The following is an 18781-nucleotide window of genomic DNA, read 5'->3' on the forward strand; positions in this document are numbered from 1 at the left end:
TAATATGTCAGACATCTACTATGATATGTATTTTATTCACTGGTTCCTCACACCAGAACGTCACTACACAATCGCTATTTAGATTTTATCGTATATGTACGTCATATGTAATGAGTAAAACTATGAAATGAATCAATTAAAAATAAATAACTAAAAAATTCACCAAAAACTGAAAAACCCTTATAATTGCATTAAAATCTAAACAAATTTAGGATAAAACTCACCTTAATTACTGGTATACCAGCTAAAAATCATAATTAATTAAAAAATTCAACCAAGTGTAAAACATTTTAAATAAAAGATATAAAAAATACTATTAATTAAGTACGACGTACCATGCGTACCTACAGAACGAATACAATATCTCAATATTTACAAGATGAAAATGAAAAAATAATTAATAAAATATGTGTAAATAGTTTAAATTTTAACTAATCATATTTTATTGAAAACGGCAAAAAAAGTAATGAAAAACAATAAACAAACTATCCAAGGCTAAAAAAAGTTAAAAATACTTAGGTATACAAAATCAAAAACATTAAAGGTTTAAAATAAATGTTTTTAAATTGAATTCATATTAATAGTTGTTTTAAACTTTGTATTACGGAAACTGTAAGCTAATAATAATGAATTCTTCTATTAACTTACAGCCAAAGAGCATATTATTATAATATGCTAACTGTTGGTTTGTAAAATTTAAATAACACACTGATAAAATAGTAAAGTGAACGTTAAAGGTACACATGGCTCGTTGAATACTGAAGTGACGACGGAAAATAATATATTATTTTATCGTAATTCATTCAAAACTGCATTCGCTTACTCTTCCGCATATTATATTATACAGATAACGCATAATAATACATTTTGAAATAAAATGTGGTATTTCAACATTAAACATGCACCGAATTCTGTCGGACAGCATTAGAACTACGTACACTAAAACAATACGTTTCGTAGTTTCTGCACAGCGCTCTACGTACGCGTTTTTCTATCGGATATAATATCATTATCAGAAATTAAAAATTCTGATTTCCTATTTAAATAGTCACTTATCTATGCCGCAATATTTATAAAAAAAAACTAATACTAAAAATCGTATTGTACTTGAACTACAATCTGGACTCAGTTTTTTTTATCTATATTGACATAAATTCATAATTATTATTATGTTGCAACCGTTGGATATTAAACAATTTTCATTCAAATTCATTTTGCATTAGAAATAATATTTAGGTATTAGGTACATATTACATAAATTCAACAGTATTGTTTGGCAGGACCAAACATAATAATTCAACTCTTATCGGTGATTATTATTTTAAGTGAATTGTGAATATTAAAAATACATTCAACCATATATAAATTATACCTATAATTATCCACTTCCACTATGAAATGTAAATTTTCATTCTGAATCCGAAAGTAAAGTTATAATTCAAATGTTAAAAAAGTGTATAGGTAGTCGTAATGATATTTATTTTATTACAATGCGCACGGTTGACCTTGATATTTTAATTGTTCAATTTTAATGGGTTTAAATATCGTTTTAATCAATTCTGAATAACATTATATGTAACCAATCAAATGAATCGTTTAAAAAATATTATCAGAAACATTGTTAAGACTTCATACGCAACTTTGAATAAAGCTAAAACACAATTATAAAGCCATTAAAAATATTGAATCATGCAGCATGACAACAAAGAAATGTTTTTTCGACCTTTAATCAAAATCAACGTTATTGTAAAAAATAATTATATTTTTTTTTCACAGATTATCTCCTCGATCGTTCACTATATTATTTTAAACATATTACTAATATTACTATTTGCTAGACACTAAAAAAATATAATATATATATAATATTCTATACAGTATAAAATAATTAATCAAATTGTACTTATTTAAACGATTTACCTCGCGATTTACTGAAATGCGTAAAAATCGAAAATAATTAAGTTTATAGATATTATTCACCTAATGTATATAATAATGGAACACTTCAAAAACTCTATAATTATCTTATCTAGTGATTTAATATTATATATTCCATAAGTTATTATTTATTAATTATTAAAAATGAATCGTACATATTTTATAAATGGCATAAAACTAAATTAAAATATTATGTTACCACATAAATTCGCCTATAGAGTTTATTTACACAAATACTATCATTTACATTTTTCTACATTCGCTTCGGAAATTACTATCTTCTTAAATTTAAGTATAATACTTATAACGTCATCGGGATGGATTGTTGATTTTCAGAATCTCATTTTAAATTTTGTATCAAATTAAAACGATAATAAAACAAAATATCAAATCAATTATTTTAAAAAATACTAAAAATCACTAAAATGTGTAAAAAATGTAAAATGTGTGTTTGTATTATAATTTTGTATGTAATAGTATTAAAATCAATTTATTTATGGAAAATAATAGAAAATAATATAGGTAGCTTACCTACTACAAAATGTGAAGCATACTATTCTAATAACTTTAATTATTGATAAACTAAGATGCACGAATTAATTTTATAAAATATTATAATATACTTTTTATAAAATGTTTGAACAGAAAAAATAACAAAAATATTGAAATTTCTTTTTTGAATACAAAAATAATTGTGGATATAAGCTATTATAATAAAATAATAAAATCAAAATTGGCTATAATATGAAAATAATTCCGAAAATTGTATCAATGATTAGATACTTTACAGAATATTAACAAAATTATGAATGAAAAACGTTTCTATGAGATAAACATTTATTTCTATTATTACTGTTGCTTTAAAATGCTACTGAAATATCATTACAATATTGTACATAAATATTTAAGTAATAAAATTATCATTACTGTATTTATATTATTTTCAAATGCTTAATGTAATTCATTTTAAAACAAATTACTTATAAATGAAGTTTAAATTAACATATTGTAAATTTTTTTAAGTAACCGTCAAACGGTGGTTATCAACATTTGAATAACGCGTGGCCGTATGATTAATGCATGCGATTAAAGTACTGAAATGTAGTATTGGAAAAAAACGATAATATTGAAATTTCATGTGGGATGGGGATGGAGTGATACCATTTTTTTGAGTAAATGTAATAGCCGCCGAACGATATTCATACGAATTACATACTAAATTATGCTGTAGTTAAATCTCTGCAAATATTTTTTAAACATGGGTGAGATTAAAACCACATCACCCCAGCTTCAACTACTATTTACTTTCGATAACTGGAAACCAAATATCGTAGACATTTTGAAAATTATAATATAAATTACATACTAAGTATTGATGAAGACAATTTTCAAAAATTATAAACGGACAGAGTCGATAAAAATATAGTATCAACGCGATAAATGTCACACACGGCGTTTAGTATAGGCATTTCAGGTACATCGCTGTCATGGCTCTATTTCTCGGGTATCTATTATACTATTATACCCCAATTATTTCACTTCACAATACTATTGTTTTTGTAGTCAAAATTTCACATGCTAAATACTCCGCTACATGGTTTATTATAATTTATAATATTATTCTGTAGTACTTGTATTTTACTTGTATTGATTTACGAAAAAAAAAACAAACCTTTGAGATTAAATATTTCGTTTTATGTAATCGGGTCTGCAATATCTTACCAACGAAATATTTAGCGAACAAATCGTAGAAAAATCAAAGAATTTCCCGTTATTTCGTCTTTCGCACATTTTTCTTGAAACCATTTCCTCCCAAGCACATATACGCGCGCGCGTTCCCGTTTGCTCACTCGTTTGTACGCTGCCTAAAAATATTAGTGCAGAACTATTGATTTTTGAGGGACTTCGGAAACCGTATAAATAATTGGTTTTATTTTATATTTGTGATACATAATATAAATTTTTATTATGTAGATATTGCATATGCATTGAGTTAGTATATTTTTGGCCGTGAATTCAAATCGTCCGCAATCTCATCGACATTGAAGTATATATAGCAATCAATGTGCATTTATCCCAGTATACATTATAATATGCATGTCTGATTTGTAAAATTTTTAATATTATAATCTATATCGAAAAAAAAGTAAATTTTATAAAAAAGAATAATTGCAAGAGGTTCTTAAATTATTGTAAACAGGACACCAAATGCGGTAATATAGGAAATATATGACACAGATACATATTACTTTAAAAATAATCATAATAGGTATTTTACCGAATTTCCATATAAAATAATTTTTTTTTAATTAATTTAGTGATTGATGACCGACCAACAATATACATAATTATTCTTATGATTTTTATACATATATATTACACGGAACTTGAAAAAAAAGTTTGAGAATCGCTGAATAAGACATATCGATATCGAAATCTGAATTTCTCGAATAACGATTTCTAATATACATATTATATCTGTAAACATCTGTTTTATAAAATATTATGTTACTTATAATCACTATACATAATATAAAATCCGTTTAAACTTTAAACCATACATTTATAATATATTTTAAAGTTGTGTTCTTATTATTAGTAGGTACGTACGAAGCACAACAACTGATAAACTAACGTTTGAATTTTAATTTCAATATACATCAAAATTTCTAAAAAAACTCGCCAGCCATAATATTTCTATGTCAGTATTATAAAATATGATTATTGAGAAAATTATTCCATACATTATAACGTGATGAAAGTCTAAAACGGGGACGAGCGTACTCGATGATTACCCGGCATACACCAATATTTTATTTTTTCGTTCTTTTTAAATACCGCTCGCTACCTTAAACCAATTGGGAATGAAAACTCGTGACGGAGAGACATTGCTATACATGTATATAATACTTCACGGTTTTGTTGCATATATTATTATTTTTCTTGTGCTTATTACGTTTTTTTCGTTATTACATAATACCTACGCATAATGTTATTGTTGTCTATTGTATTTTGAATGATCAAACATTTTATTTATGACACCCGAAGGACCTGCAGAAAAACTTTTTCCGAGTAGCCCCATTTTGCGATATCACAGTACTATAAGTGCAGACGTCCGACGTTTAAAATAATTTATAAAACCATTTACATTATAGATATTATTATGTAGTCAAATTACAAAATATCATTTACGCACTGTTCAACACACACGACAGGCCAATAATAATATGATACACAGCAAACACCAAGCAGGTTAGCGTATAATAATATAATCCTAGTATAACAATAATATTAATCATTAATAATTATCGTTTTTGCTGTCGTCCTATTGACGATTACATTTAAAGCTTTACTGAGTATTATAGTATATCTGTATGACATGTCATGTTATTGTTGTAGTCGTCAAGTGTATACCAACGATTAAACTTTTAATTGCGTTTCGCTGACATTGATACCTTAAATGTACACACACAAAATATATGTAAAGCGGGTGTAAACTGCGTTAAATCGTAATTTAAATATTAACAAACGCTTTATCTACGCGTTATAACGTAATTTAACGTCGTTTAAACATCGCTATTCAGGAGAAAAATATGCGGTTGTATAGGTATTTGTAGGAAATGACTAATTATATATATATATTAATGCAACTTAAAAGGTCAATTTCAAGTAGGTACATACTACTATTATAATTTATTATAATTGTATGCATAATAATGTATAACAATTATTATTACTATACTTTGTAGTGTTGCACATGTACACTGAAACATTATTGGACTGCGTTCACAATACGAACTCTCGTTTGACATACCTCATAATAATTAATAATATACAGTATTTTGATAAATTGGAAAGTGATAAAGTGTGAACATTTTAAAAAGTAATAAAACATAAAACATATTCCATACTACAGGACACGGTAGTTATCGATCAAATTAAAAAAAAAAAAATTGCTTTAAAATATTTCTACAACATCTTAACTATGTATATTATACCCGGGTTATTGAATGTCTAATTAATTACAACTCGTTGTATAAAATGTAACAGTATACATTTCATACAGTGCCGATACTATAATGACGAATTATTATAGTTATTAATTTTTTTTTAAAACATTTTATCTGAGCTACCGGCGTCACGTCGACGTGTTTTTATAAGCGTCCTTATAAGTCGTCTACAGTATTTAGGTATTTTATCCACGTAGATATGTGTGTCGAATGTTAAATTTTGACAAACGAAATTCTGACCACCTCCAGTCTATATATTATTATAGTATGTATTATGTATATTATTCTGTACATCGTATTATAATATTTAAGTACGTTTCATTAAACTATATGGCCGTTATGGTGATAATCGAACAAAATAAAATCGCAAAACAAACAAAGTGTGATACGATGAAAATTAAGTTCCACTTGACATTCATACCGCCGGATCACTTCAAAATCGGCTACGTATGATACATGCATATTTATAAAATATAATATTCGAAATTATAATTATTATTATTCGATTTGGACCAACAGTCCGGCCGAAGAAAAAATGTCTAAACTTTTGTTACGAATATTGATTTTGACTCGCAGTTATGTGTTCAGGGTTTCATTGCACGTCGCAGAAACTGTGCAGAGCTATCCAAATTCACCCTAAATATAAACAAATATCTAAACGGTAAACGCGTCCGAAGCGATTATAATACATGAGAATGTCATTGTGTGCTATACTAATGAACTCCGACGACGACTACAATTAGCGAGAGCGTTTATAAAAAAATTAATAAATATACTACTCGTAATCTTGAGTAAAATAAGAATCAAAAACGATTGATAAGTATTATTATAGTTATATTATAGTAGTCTACAACTACAGCGACGCACGAATATCGAATGGATGTAAGCTGCATTAACCTGCAGCAACACGTCCCCGTGGAAACGTTCGGTTTAATGTGATGTGGCGATAGTTCCACAAAGAGTTCATTAAGTAAATTATAATATTGTTATATAATATTATGCCGAGTGTAAAGTTTAATATGTGCTCACATAGCCTTTGAACCGATTGGTATTCCATATCAATATGATAGAAATGTACAACATGTATATTATATACAGAATGGTACAATTAACATTATCACCCCTCCCCCATCTCCTACCTACATTTTTATACTTTAATTATGGTTTATTTAAATTATGATTTTTGAAACTTTTAAATGTTCCATATTTTCAAACGCTTAAATTTGTCATGTCTTATTTAAGATGAAACCCTTTGCTCGTAAAATTAGTAATTTTTATTCGAACAAAATAAATAGGTCGCAACATCGTCGCACGACATTCTTTAAATATTATTGCCATCCAAGTGTATTAAAAATTAAGAGATAGTCTTTATTATTAATATACATTTATAATGATATATTATTATTATTATTAAGTAGATACCTATAATAGAAAATTCCAAAAATCGGAATTTAAATGATTACAAAATATAACAACATGCTTTGTGAATCACTCTATATGTACACGTATCACTGTGTAGGTAAAATGCCGAGTAGTAATCAATGAAGATAATACAATTATTCGATTATAATTCGTAAATTACGCTTAATTAACATTGCTTATCCGACAATCGGGTTCATTGATCTTTCCCCAGTACAATTATGTAAGATGTGTGTTTGATGATATTGGATGGTTTACACTTTTTAAAAATTGAATATAATTACGGACACATGTAACCCGTTTGCTCAGATATAACTGAATTTAAAATATTTTATTGGTATTATAATTTCAGCAGCAATCGTTTAAAATTTTTGAAATTGTACATTTAAGTATACAACGATACTATAACAAAATAATAAATCTTTGATTAAAATGACTTATTATTACTTATTATTAATAAGGAATAACTAATCCGTGCGAGTTATAATTTTACGAATTTGTGTAATTCAATATATTATAGGTTATCCATAAATAATCATGTGTATTTCTTACATTTTGCAATCACTTCACTGTGCAATTGTGAATAAAAATAAATAAAAAATTATATTTTACAATAATCGCACTCAATTACAACGTAAGACTAATACATTTATCGAATTATTTTTTTATAGAATTTTCTAAATTTATATGCGAACTATGAATTTGTCAACTGCGTTCTTAAAATATAATTTGCAGCTAGCTTATGCATTTTTATAATTATTATAGTCCTTACTCTTTGAATTATTTTTATTTTAAATAATTATTTCAAATATTACCAAACAAAGAATATTGTTAATTTAATTTGTATAACATTTTTCTCGTCACTTAATATTGGTAAAAACTTTTTATATGGTTATATAATAATAACAATATGTGATTTTTCGCACGTTAATCTGATCGAGAAAAGTTTATTATATGTATGTATGTGTTATACACAAACAAAAAAATAAAAACGTTGTTTATAATTTATTATAGGTGATTGGATAGGTAATATACGTTTTAGTTTACGAAAGGAGATTTACGTCATTAATGATTTATTGAAAAGTCGAAAAACAAACATGGTTTTCGTAATTACCACTTGTAGTTATTACAAAGTTTTAATTTTTTATTATAATTTAAATTCCAACAAAAAGTATATTTCAAAATTAAAATTGAGTAACTTGTTAAAATGTTCTTAACAGGAAGTCGAAGAGAAAAGTTTCATACACAAATCGTTGTTTTTTAATAATAGGTATCTGTATCAGTACACTTACTGGAATATATGTAAATATATTTATTTATTTTTATCTATCTCGTACTAATTATCGACTATGGGTCAATATAAAACGTCTAATATCTAATTGTTATCCGTTTTTGTTATATAATGTTTATCATATTTTAATTGTTTGTTTTTACTAACAATATTATCGTCTGTTTATTTTAATGTTAATTGATTTTTGTGTCATAACTCATAACCTTTCGTACATTCATATAAATTAAAAAGGTTTTCCAATGCATATAATTATACTATATAATACACCCTTTTATGAAATTCATTAGTGTATTAATTAATGAACGTAAAAAAAAATAAAAAAAATATTTAGACGTAGGTATAATAATTAGAAAAATAACCAAATAAAATATATTATGACAATAGTCTCACCTTGAATACGAAAATTTGTATTTAAATGTGATAACATCGACTTGATTTTCAATGTTCTAAAAATATACTGAATTTGCATTATGCATAAATATAATTTGCAATTATTCACTAAAAAAAAACAATAACACACAATGACTGTTATGTTAATTAATTTTCAAACAATTTAAAACCCAAAAGAATAAAGAAATTGTACATTGTGAAAATGAATATTACGTAAAACATTTGTTTTTATAAGATAATTACTAATTAGTAATATTTTAAGATGGCCAAATCGACTTCTCCCTTTTATTTTATTTAGAATAGATTTAAAATATTATTGTTTGTGAATTAAATTAAAACTCTAATTAATAAGTTTATTTTAAATTTATGAAGTTTTTATAATATGATTATATTTAAGTATTTTTTTAAAATTATAATAAGTACAAAAATATTATAAAGTCACAAAATATGACAATTAAAATATCTAAATATATAATATATATTAAATTATAATGCTAAAAATATTTGATATACATTAATATATTAATATTCATCAAAGTATGAAATTAATATATCTTTGTCACATAGAAATTAAATCTAATAAGCCAAAACATTTTGGCTAATTTAGACAATTAATTTTCGTAACTTTTTTTTCCATTGATACGATAACAATACAATAAATATAGATTTTTCAAGTAGTTTTATATCTTAATATATTGTAGTATTAAATTTAAACAAATAATAATTTACCATCAAATTTAGTTAATCTTAATACTTATAATAATAATTTTACATAATATTTTAGTATTACGTTATCTGTGATTTTCGGTTTCAATGAATTCAATAAAATAGTGAATAGTTAAATATAATAAAAAATATAGGTACAATTAGTGGAATTGTGGACAAGCATTTCGTGTGATTTCAGTGCACTAATTTATTTTCCGATAGTTGAATTATTCTTATGTTGCATAAAACATATCAGTGTTCACAGTTAGATGTATTTACGTTCAGCCAAGACATTTTAAATAGTTTAATTTTAGAAAAATGTGTTATTAAAAATTGTCCGATTTTTGCAGATATTTTTGGCCCATCTTTCTCCTTTGTTAGTAGATTAGTTTTATAAATATTAATACTATTATTGCAATATAGATATAACTTACATGCAAAGCCATGTAAAATAGTTCTCTATAGTTCTCTGAATATTTCAAATATAATTTTTGAGCCATTTCCATCACTCTCCTCCGCGATTGTCTGAGTGTTGATATCAATACTGATAATCAAGTGACAAAAAACAAAGAATAAAATAAATATTTATTTTACAAAATTTCCTATTTCAAAACTGAAATGGTGCCTCCTCCCTCCCCCGCTGTGTACATTATTTTGAACGCTCTGTACTTGCGTGCGTATTAAGACACCCGATTACGGTTTCGGTTGCAACCAGACGAACGACGTTCAGCAAAGGCGTCTGAGGGTATTTAATCAATCGGGACTTCTTAATCTTCTGTACTATGACGTGCAGATTTACTGAACGATTGGTTTGCACTTCTAATCCACACGCGATTTATACTACAGGTGTACATCGTACGGTGTTACGCGTTTACAATATTTACGCTTTGGCTTTTATTCTATACTATTCTTCATCTTGTCACTATTATTATAATTAATATCATCATTATTGTTGTCATTTTTGTCTCCGTCTTGTACGATAGTTTATTATATACTCGTCTACATAGTCACTGCCTCTGACGATAATATATTACATTTTTATACGCGAAGTTACACAGGTACCACTGCATGTACTCATACGCGCGTGTGTGTTATGATTTATTGAAATGGCGTCAGATTCGTGGAGATAGTCCGTGTATATATTGTAATATTGTAATTTGTTGGTATTGTTATTATCGTTGTAGTTATCGTTGTACAGCAGCATTATACAAAAGAATAATTTGACAAATATACTCATTTCCATTTTATCTTTTAGTAATGAATTGTTCACATTTCGATTTTTCAGACTTTTAAAGTGTACTTTAAAATTAAATGTATAAATATCTAAATCGTATATATAAAATCTAACCTAAGGATTACTGTGTCGAACAAGAACCACCCATTTTATTACAACTTTCGATCAAATACAATTTTATATTATTTTTATGCGTCTTACGTTCAAACAGTTTACAATAGAAGGACACTCCTAAATGTCATAAAAAAATTATATAATATTTCAATATATGTATAGAAATTTTATTAGGATGACTTGAAATTTTAAATACAAAATTTGAATGAATTTGTTGTAAAAAAAATAGTGAATAAAAGTATGCTCGCCCTACCAAGTATATTAATCATACTATAATTGTATAGGTATTGTGATACTCGCTTACACACAATTAATATTTTCAATTAATGACGTATTATATTTTTTAAACGATCTTAACCTATATACCTATTTATGTATATGAATATGATATAGCGAAAAATATATAGCATAAAATATACTCGGATAATTATAATAATAAATAATGGTATAGTTGGTATATACATAGTATTATTAATGAAATTTAAAATTCCAAAAATTATACGATCACGGAATGGACTTATATTTATATTCTTAACACTTCTAATCTAAACCTTCTTCTAGCACTTATTCTTCCGTCAATCAAAATCTAAATTATATTATGTGCGTATGCTAGCTAGTTCAGTTATTTTATATAATAGCAACTTTACTACGGCCTCTCAAAGAGTCTTTGAATTAATCGCAATTCAGGTTGACCCTAACTAATCTCGACTTGTCTAAAGTCAAACAAAGTTTAACGTATGGACGTATTAATGATTGTGGTTAACATTTGTTGCGAGGAAGACAAATGATAGGTACATAGTTTAAATAATCATACTTGAAACTTAAAAAAAAAAACAACCATAAACCATTCATAATAATTATCATAATATTTATACGAAGATCTTCATATACATAACAACAGCGCCGATCGTTATAATCGGTGACGTATGTTTAGGTAAAGTGTGCGTGTTACGTAAATGACGTCAATCGTCAATCGTAACACCACATAATATTAATAATATTAATAATAATAATAACAACAATATGTATGAACGTTTCAAAAATTGATTTTTTGACAAAGTTTACTTTACGTTTTTTGGAAAAACAAAATATTTTCCTACCAGTACGAAACTTCAATTTATTTGAAAACTGCGTTTAAGTCGTCGATGTAAATATTCGTCGTGTCACGCAAGTATATACAATAAAATAAATAAACAAATAATATACGTGTTTTCAAGGTCGCTGTGACCTACGTCTCTTATAACCCAGTCGTAATAGTTGCAATAATTATTAACATAATAATCGTATAATGTTATTTGTATGACACGCGCTGTCGACGAGATATGTGAGCGAGACATTAATATACGTTTGGTGCAGACGTCCCCGCGGGGTGTGCAATGTAATAATATTAACAAATTCGTTAAACTAAAAAATACTTTTCTCCGTCTGAAACGCGATTTCCGAATTAAATCGATTGTCAGGAAATTGTACGTTGATTGATCGGCAAAGTCATAAAAAAAAAATCGCATTTTTTCCGGTCAGCACGCGATGCACGGAACGCAGTGTTTCGTATAACAAAAAAATGTTCAGAAATAAATGATGATGATAATAATAATAATCACAGTAATATTATTATTTTACTTCATACGGTTTACATATAATGTGCATTAATATTTTTTGTACTTGTGCATCATATTATTTACTGGCAGTGTAACATTAGATTGATGCAATACTTTCTCGTGTAGGTGTATTGGCCGGAAAAGTAGTATGATCTGCGCCGCAAAATCACTACGTGAACAATGAGAACTGCTGATAATTACTAAACTAACTGCTAATCGTCACTTTATCGCATCGAATCGTTTAAAAACTATTCACAGATGTGGTACAACGCACGATTTTCGGCGAATTCTATATTATATTTGCTTACAATACTGTCCACTTATATGATACTGTTACATACTTTTATTGCGTTAGATATATATATTTTTTTTTTTTTTGAAACGTAAAACAATAGTAGTTTATTGGTATTTTTGTGTCTATGTATTGAGATGTGATACAATAGTATTCTATGTTTTTAAATTATATTCGAATAATAATTATATTATATTATAACAATTACTGAGACTTAAAGGATTTAGAATATTTTATTTACAGTTTTTAAAAATCAAATAATATGCGCGTCTCATTTACATTAACCGTGTTTAATTTAACGTTTATAATAATATTGTAATTTGTTTTCTTTTTCTTGTAATGATACCTAATCGGCGTAATTTTAATAATTATATATTCACTTTAACCGTAACTTGTATAATAAATACCTACCTATAAAATACATACAGGGTGATATACTTTTATATTTCTTCGATATTGCAGCGAATCAAAATCTTATTTTGGAATTTTTCAATATAATTTTAGTTTCTTTGTACTACTTAAGAATTGTCTTGTACAAATTTCCAATTTTCAATTGAGTATCTCCAATCTCTAATATAAATTATTAAGTAGATATTGTTTCTGAAAAAGTCAACGTATCAAAATCAAAATTTGAACAATTAAGTTTTGATATATTTAACGTTATATACTAGGGATAATAGATTCATGATATATAATATGTTTAGGATTTATGAAGGCTATTGAGATTTTAAATTTTAGTAAATAGTATTAATTTTAAAAACAATCAAAGTATAATAAATACAAGATGAAATAATTTAATATTTTTGTAAAGTTATTCTTAAAATTTATTATTTTCATTACACATTTTTTGATAACTGGAAAACTACCAGTTCAGATTTTAAATTAAAAAATATTAATATTTTTACTCTAAATTATTCACTAAACAATTTACAGTAAAAAAAAAAAAAAAAAAAATCAAGAATTTAAAAATATGGTCTTTACGTATATTTAAGTATTCCGAAAATTATTATTCGAAAAAAATATAGTATTTAATAAAAAAACCGTGGGTGTACATATTTGACGAATCGCTCTGTATAATAATACATCCATTGTATCATTATTATTATATAAATAAACTCTGAAGGATATAATACTTTCGATGCGTACTTTTGCGACGTTTCATATATTATAATCTTGGCATAATGTTTTGATGTTAAAGTGACGTGAAGTAAAAACGTGTACACCTACTACACCCGTGTATAGATGAACGAAAAGAATACGTTGTCGTGCGACAAACAATACACGCGACCAATACTAATAATTAGCGCTAATTATTAACACGCGTATAAGTGTGTATATTATCTATTACTTCGTTGCTCGTACAAAATGCATCCGTGTTAAATTTATTTGCCTAGTGCTAATATTTAGCGTAATGAGTGTGAATAATATTTTTGGTTTTCTGATTTGGGGTATAGATAATATTTTTAACATATTAACTTTACATAGCTGTTTCAACCAACATAGATTTTTTTTGAACGTCCATTTAACAACAACATTTTTATTTATTTTTTTAAATGAAAATTTTTTTATTTTTTTGAACGACCAAAATTTGATTTCCATTTCATTTTGTACCTAATCCAACAATTCATAAAGTTCAATAATGTGATCCGAAAACAACGAAAAAGTTTTGTACTGTTAAACTACATCAACACTATTCATTAAAATACTAATTTTTAATAATAACTAATAATAATTGATAATACTGATGAAAAAAAAATATCTTTATGTACTCAATTGCTGATTATTTAGGAAATTAATAATAATTCGATTTTGCGTTAACTTATAGAATTAAAAATAAGCTTAAAACTTGCTCCGCGATGTAATCTTTAATCAAAAAAAAATTATCAAGATAATCGAATAAGTAGTTTCAGATAACATGCGTGAAAGATTTGAATTTTCACATTTATGTAATAAATGTATCGATGATTTTTTTTTTGACCTCGACTTCGTGAATCTCAATTTATAATATTATATTTATTATTTAATAATATTATAAAATTAGTTATATCTATTACTATTATTAAGTATATATATTTTTTCAAAATATAATTTATGGCGCGTAAGTATTATTGCCGAGTTGTGCGATTCAAGCACATTCAGCTATTATTTGTTGTATTAAATCATAGTAATATACACGATGTAACAAACTAACCGACAAGCGTTGAAATGTTATTTAAAAACTATAAATTTAATACGCATAATATATGATTATATTATAATAAAGATAATTAATATGCTAATACATTAATGATTATTAAGCTGACATTTATTATTATTATTATTATTATTGATCAGAGCATGACTTAAATACAATACAGTAAACGGTGATACATGTATTATGTGAATTTTTACTGTCACACCCTGTGTAATACACATACACGGACGTAACAGTTTTATAACGATGTTTTATCGCTAACATTTTCTAGAAAATTCAATGGTTTACATAATGATCTAATTAGCGAATTGCGTATATAATAATTCGTAATACGAACATAATATAATTATTAGTATAGTACATAATGTGTGTGTGTGTTTATCGTCGTCCCGCGAATCGAAGGTACCCATCGCCATCGCGAATTTTTATGTACTTCAGAACAATTATTCAGTATACACTATACAGACTGACATTAGCATTAGTAAAATATTTTCAATAAGTTTATTGTGAAAACACGTCAAATCGAATATTCAAATGGCACTCAGACGTCTGAGAGTTTAAAGTATTCTACAACGAAACGTTTATTTGCGCACGCGTCTCCAATAGTTATGAATTCAAATTACGTTTAAATTAAATTAAACGTAATACGTGTTAGACCATAAATAATAACGTGTTCAATGTGTATTAATAATTTAAATAGTGATGTGGTTCAAGGGCTTTTTAAAAGTAACTGAATTTTACTGAAAAAATATATTTGCGCAACCCGTTTTATGACAATTGCTTGTATGCATAACAAGACGATTCTTTTAAGTTTTAGCACTAATAGCACTCATTTACCACATAAGTACTACCTAATACGTTTTAAAAATTTATTTTAACATGATTCGCTTACGTTTAATTATTGATATTATTTCAAATTATTTACTCTTTTGAATGACAGTATACATTTTTAATTGCATATCCCCGAGTAGATTCTTTTTTCTTATAATTTTGATGTATTGACTTAAAAATAAACATAAATTTTAAATAAATATTTGTTAAGTTAATGAATGGATTAGTAGACACTAACAAACTAACATTTTGCGGGTAGCCCTATACCGTTTAATTTCACTTAACAACACTTTAAGTAATTATCACTGATTTACTAAAATTGTTCATAATTCAAAGTTTTATCAAAACTTCCAGAAAAATATTTCACTTGGAATTACTAAATGCGGTCATTAACAAAGTGAAAACTTTAAAACTAATAACGATACAAAATATAAAAAATATATAATAATTTAATAAAATATAGTTTTATAGTAATTTTATATTATGTAAAAATAATATTTTCAGAAATGTTAATACTTTTTTTAAAATTATAATTGTTGATTTTTAAAGTAATTGAGATGTATATGATATACATTTTTGTACTGTAAGTATAATTATATTTAGGATTAGAGGTTTGGCCATAATGATTTATTTTGATGAATTATGTAGTATTTGATAAATTCATGCTTGTGACGATGAAAAACCACTCATACTTATAATTTACTAATATATATTATACTTAATAGATATTAGATACACACATACAGAGTGATTCAAAATTGATGTTACATTTTATCATATAAATATAAAATAATTTTAAAAAAGAAACCATTTTTAATACAATAGTTTTTTTTTTTTTTTTGAATTAAAATGTTTTCGGAGTATTTCTTCACGTCAGGATTGCAATAAAAGGATAAGTTCCATTTGAATTTCTCAAATTTCTTAAGCTAACCCTATCCTCTTAAAATATTGGCAAAAAGTATAAAAAAATTACTAATAATTTTAAATATTTATAAATAAAAAAACTTTAGTAACAACATGTTTCTCTATTATTAATATTTATATGATAAAATGGCTGTAACATTTATTTTTAATCGCCCTGAATATTCAAAATGATCCCAACTTCACAGACATTGGATAAGGGCGGTTCGTTCTACATAACTACTCCTGATGTTATTGTGCGCGTTAGAAGTCCAAGTACATATATGTACTTATAAAATATATTTACATTTTTCATCAAATCAGTTTTTTATTTGAATAACACATTAAATACATAATATATCGTCATTTTTAAATAAAATTTTTCATTTTCAAAATATCTCATTTTTCTCAATTAATAGGTACTGTCAAAATGTTGTATTTTGTATTTTTTAGATATCTTTAGTAAATATAAATATAAATGAATAAATATTATAAGTAATATTAAATAAATATTTTCGTTGAGTTATTTAATTGGTTTTTATTTGATACAGGTATAATAGTTTAAAATTCCTAAATGCTATGTAAAAATTAATTTATGGCGTCTGAAAATCGTGACTATGTACTTTCGGTTGTTTTTAAGGTTCCGTACTGTAACGGGATCCTATTATTTTGACTCCGTTGTCTGACGGTCTGTCACCAGACTGTATCTCATTAACCGTGAAAGTTAGATAGTTGAAATTTTCACAGATGATGTATTTTTGTTGCTGCTATAACATCAAATACTTTAAAAAGTGATAGGCCAAACCCCGGGAGGTGTTCAAACCCTCAAACAGACGATTTGAGATTTACGATGGAAATTTTAGTTATTTGATATTTTAGTTTGGTTACTATTAGTAACACTAAATAATAATAATAATGACTAACGCATAAGAAATTTTTGTATTTATTTTCCTGTCCTGAATTTTTTTTTCCACTCTTGGTACGGAACCCTTCGTGCGTGAGTCCGACTTGCGCTTGGTCGGTTTTTTCGATTAATCAACAATAATGTGTTATTACTTTTTCCTGATTTTAAAATGAACGTAAAATGTGTTAGAGTAATAATGTATAGTTCGGTAATCTCAAGACTACCTCAATGTTTATCTTGAGTATTTTCGTTGTATTTTCAATGCTAATAATTCAGTGTTTTATATACAGATACTAATTTATATATATATATATATATATTCAACTAATATAATTTGTTCACACGCATTCAGTATTTGAGTTCTTCAATGCTAAAATGTGTCCTTGATAAAATAACAACATTACAAATGATGTAATTTATAGTCTTCCGCATGAGTAAAATAAAAATTGGATTCATTACTCTATTTTTGGTATTATTATTTCAAATATAGGTAATAGGTACATTACGTTTATATCATAAAAATATTAATTAGTTAAAAAATTATGTATATTACAAACGTAACACAAAAAATACTTAATAAATATAATTAAAAAGGGATCGTGTATGGTTGAAACGTATCTTATCAATTGAGCATTTTTAAAGTAGTATTTTTTCATTTATATTTAAAAACCAATAGAAATAATTTCTAATGTTTTATAACATTGTCGGTGGGTAAACTTAAGATATTAGGAATTCAAATGTTAAGGGCATCTGAACAAATAATATTGATTGGATAAGAAGATTTTAAACTAAGAAAATATTGTTTAAAAATGACGGTAGGTGTGTTTTTTTATTAATTTAAGTCAATAGCGATGAAAAAATGTCAATATTATAATCTAATCTCCATAAGTACGCCGCCTTAATTTAAACACAATACTATGGTATCAATAAATATAGTTGAACTACTGTTGTTTCTAAACCA

The sequence above is a fragment of the Aphis gossypii genome, chromosome 2, assembly GCF_020184175.1.
Source record: "Aphis gossypii isolate Hap1 chromosome 2, ASM2018417v2, whole genome shotgun sequence".
In the NCBI taxonomy this organism is placed as follows: Eukaryota; Metazoa; Arthropoda; class Insecta; order Hemiptera; family Aphididae; genus Aphis; species Aphis gossypii.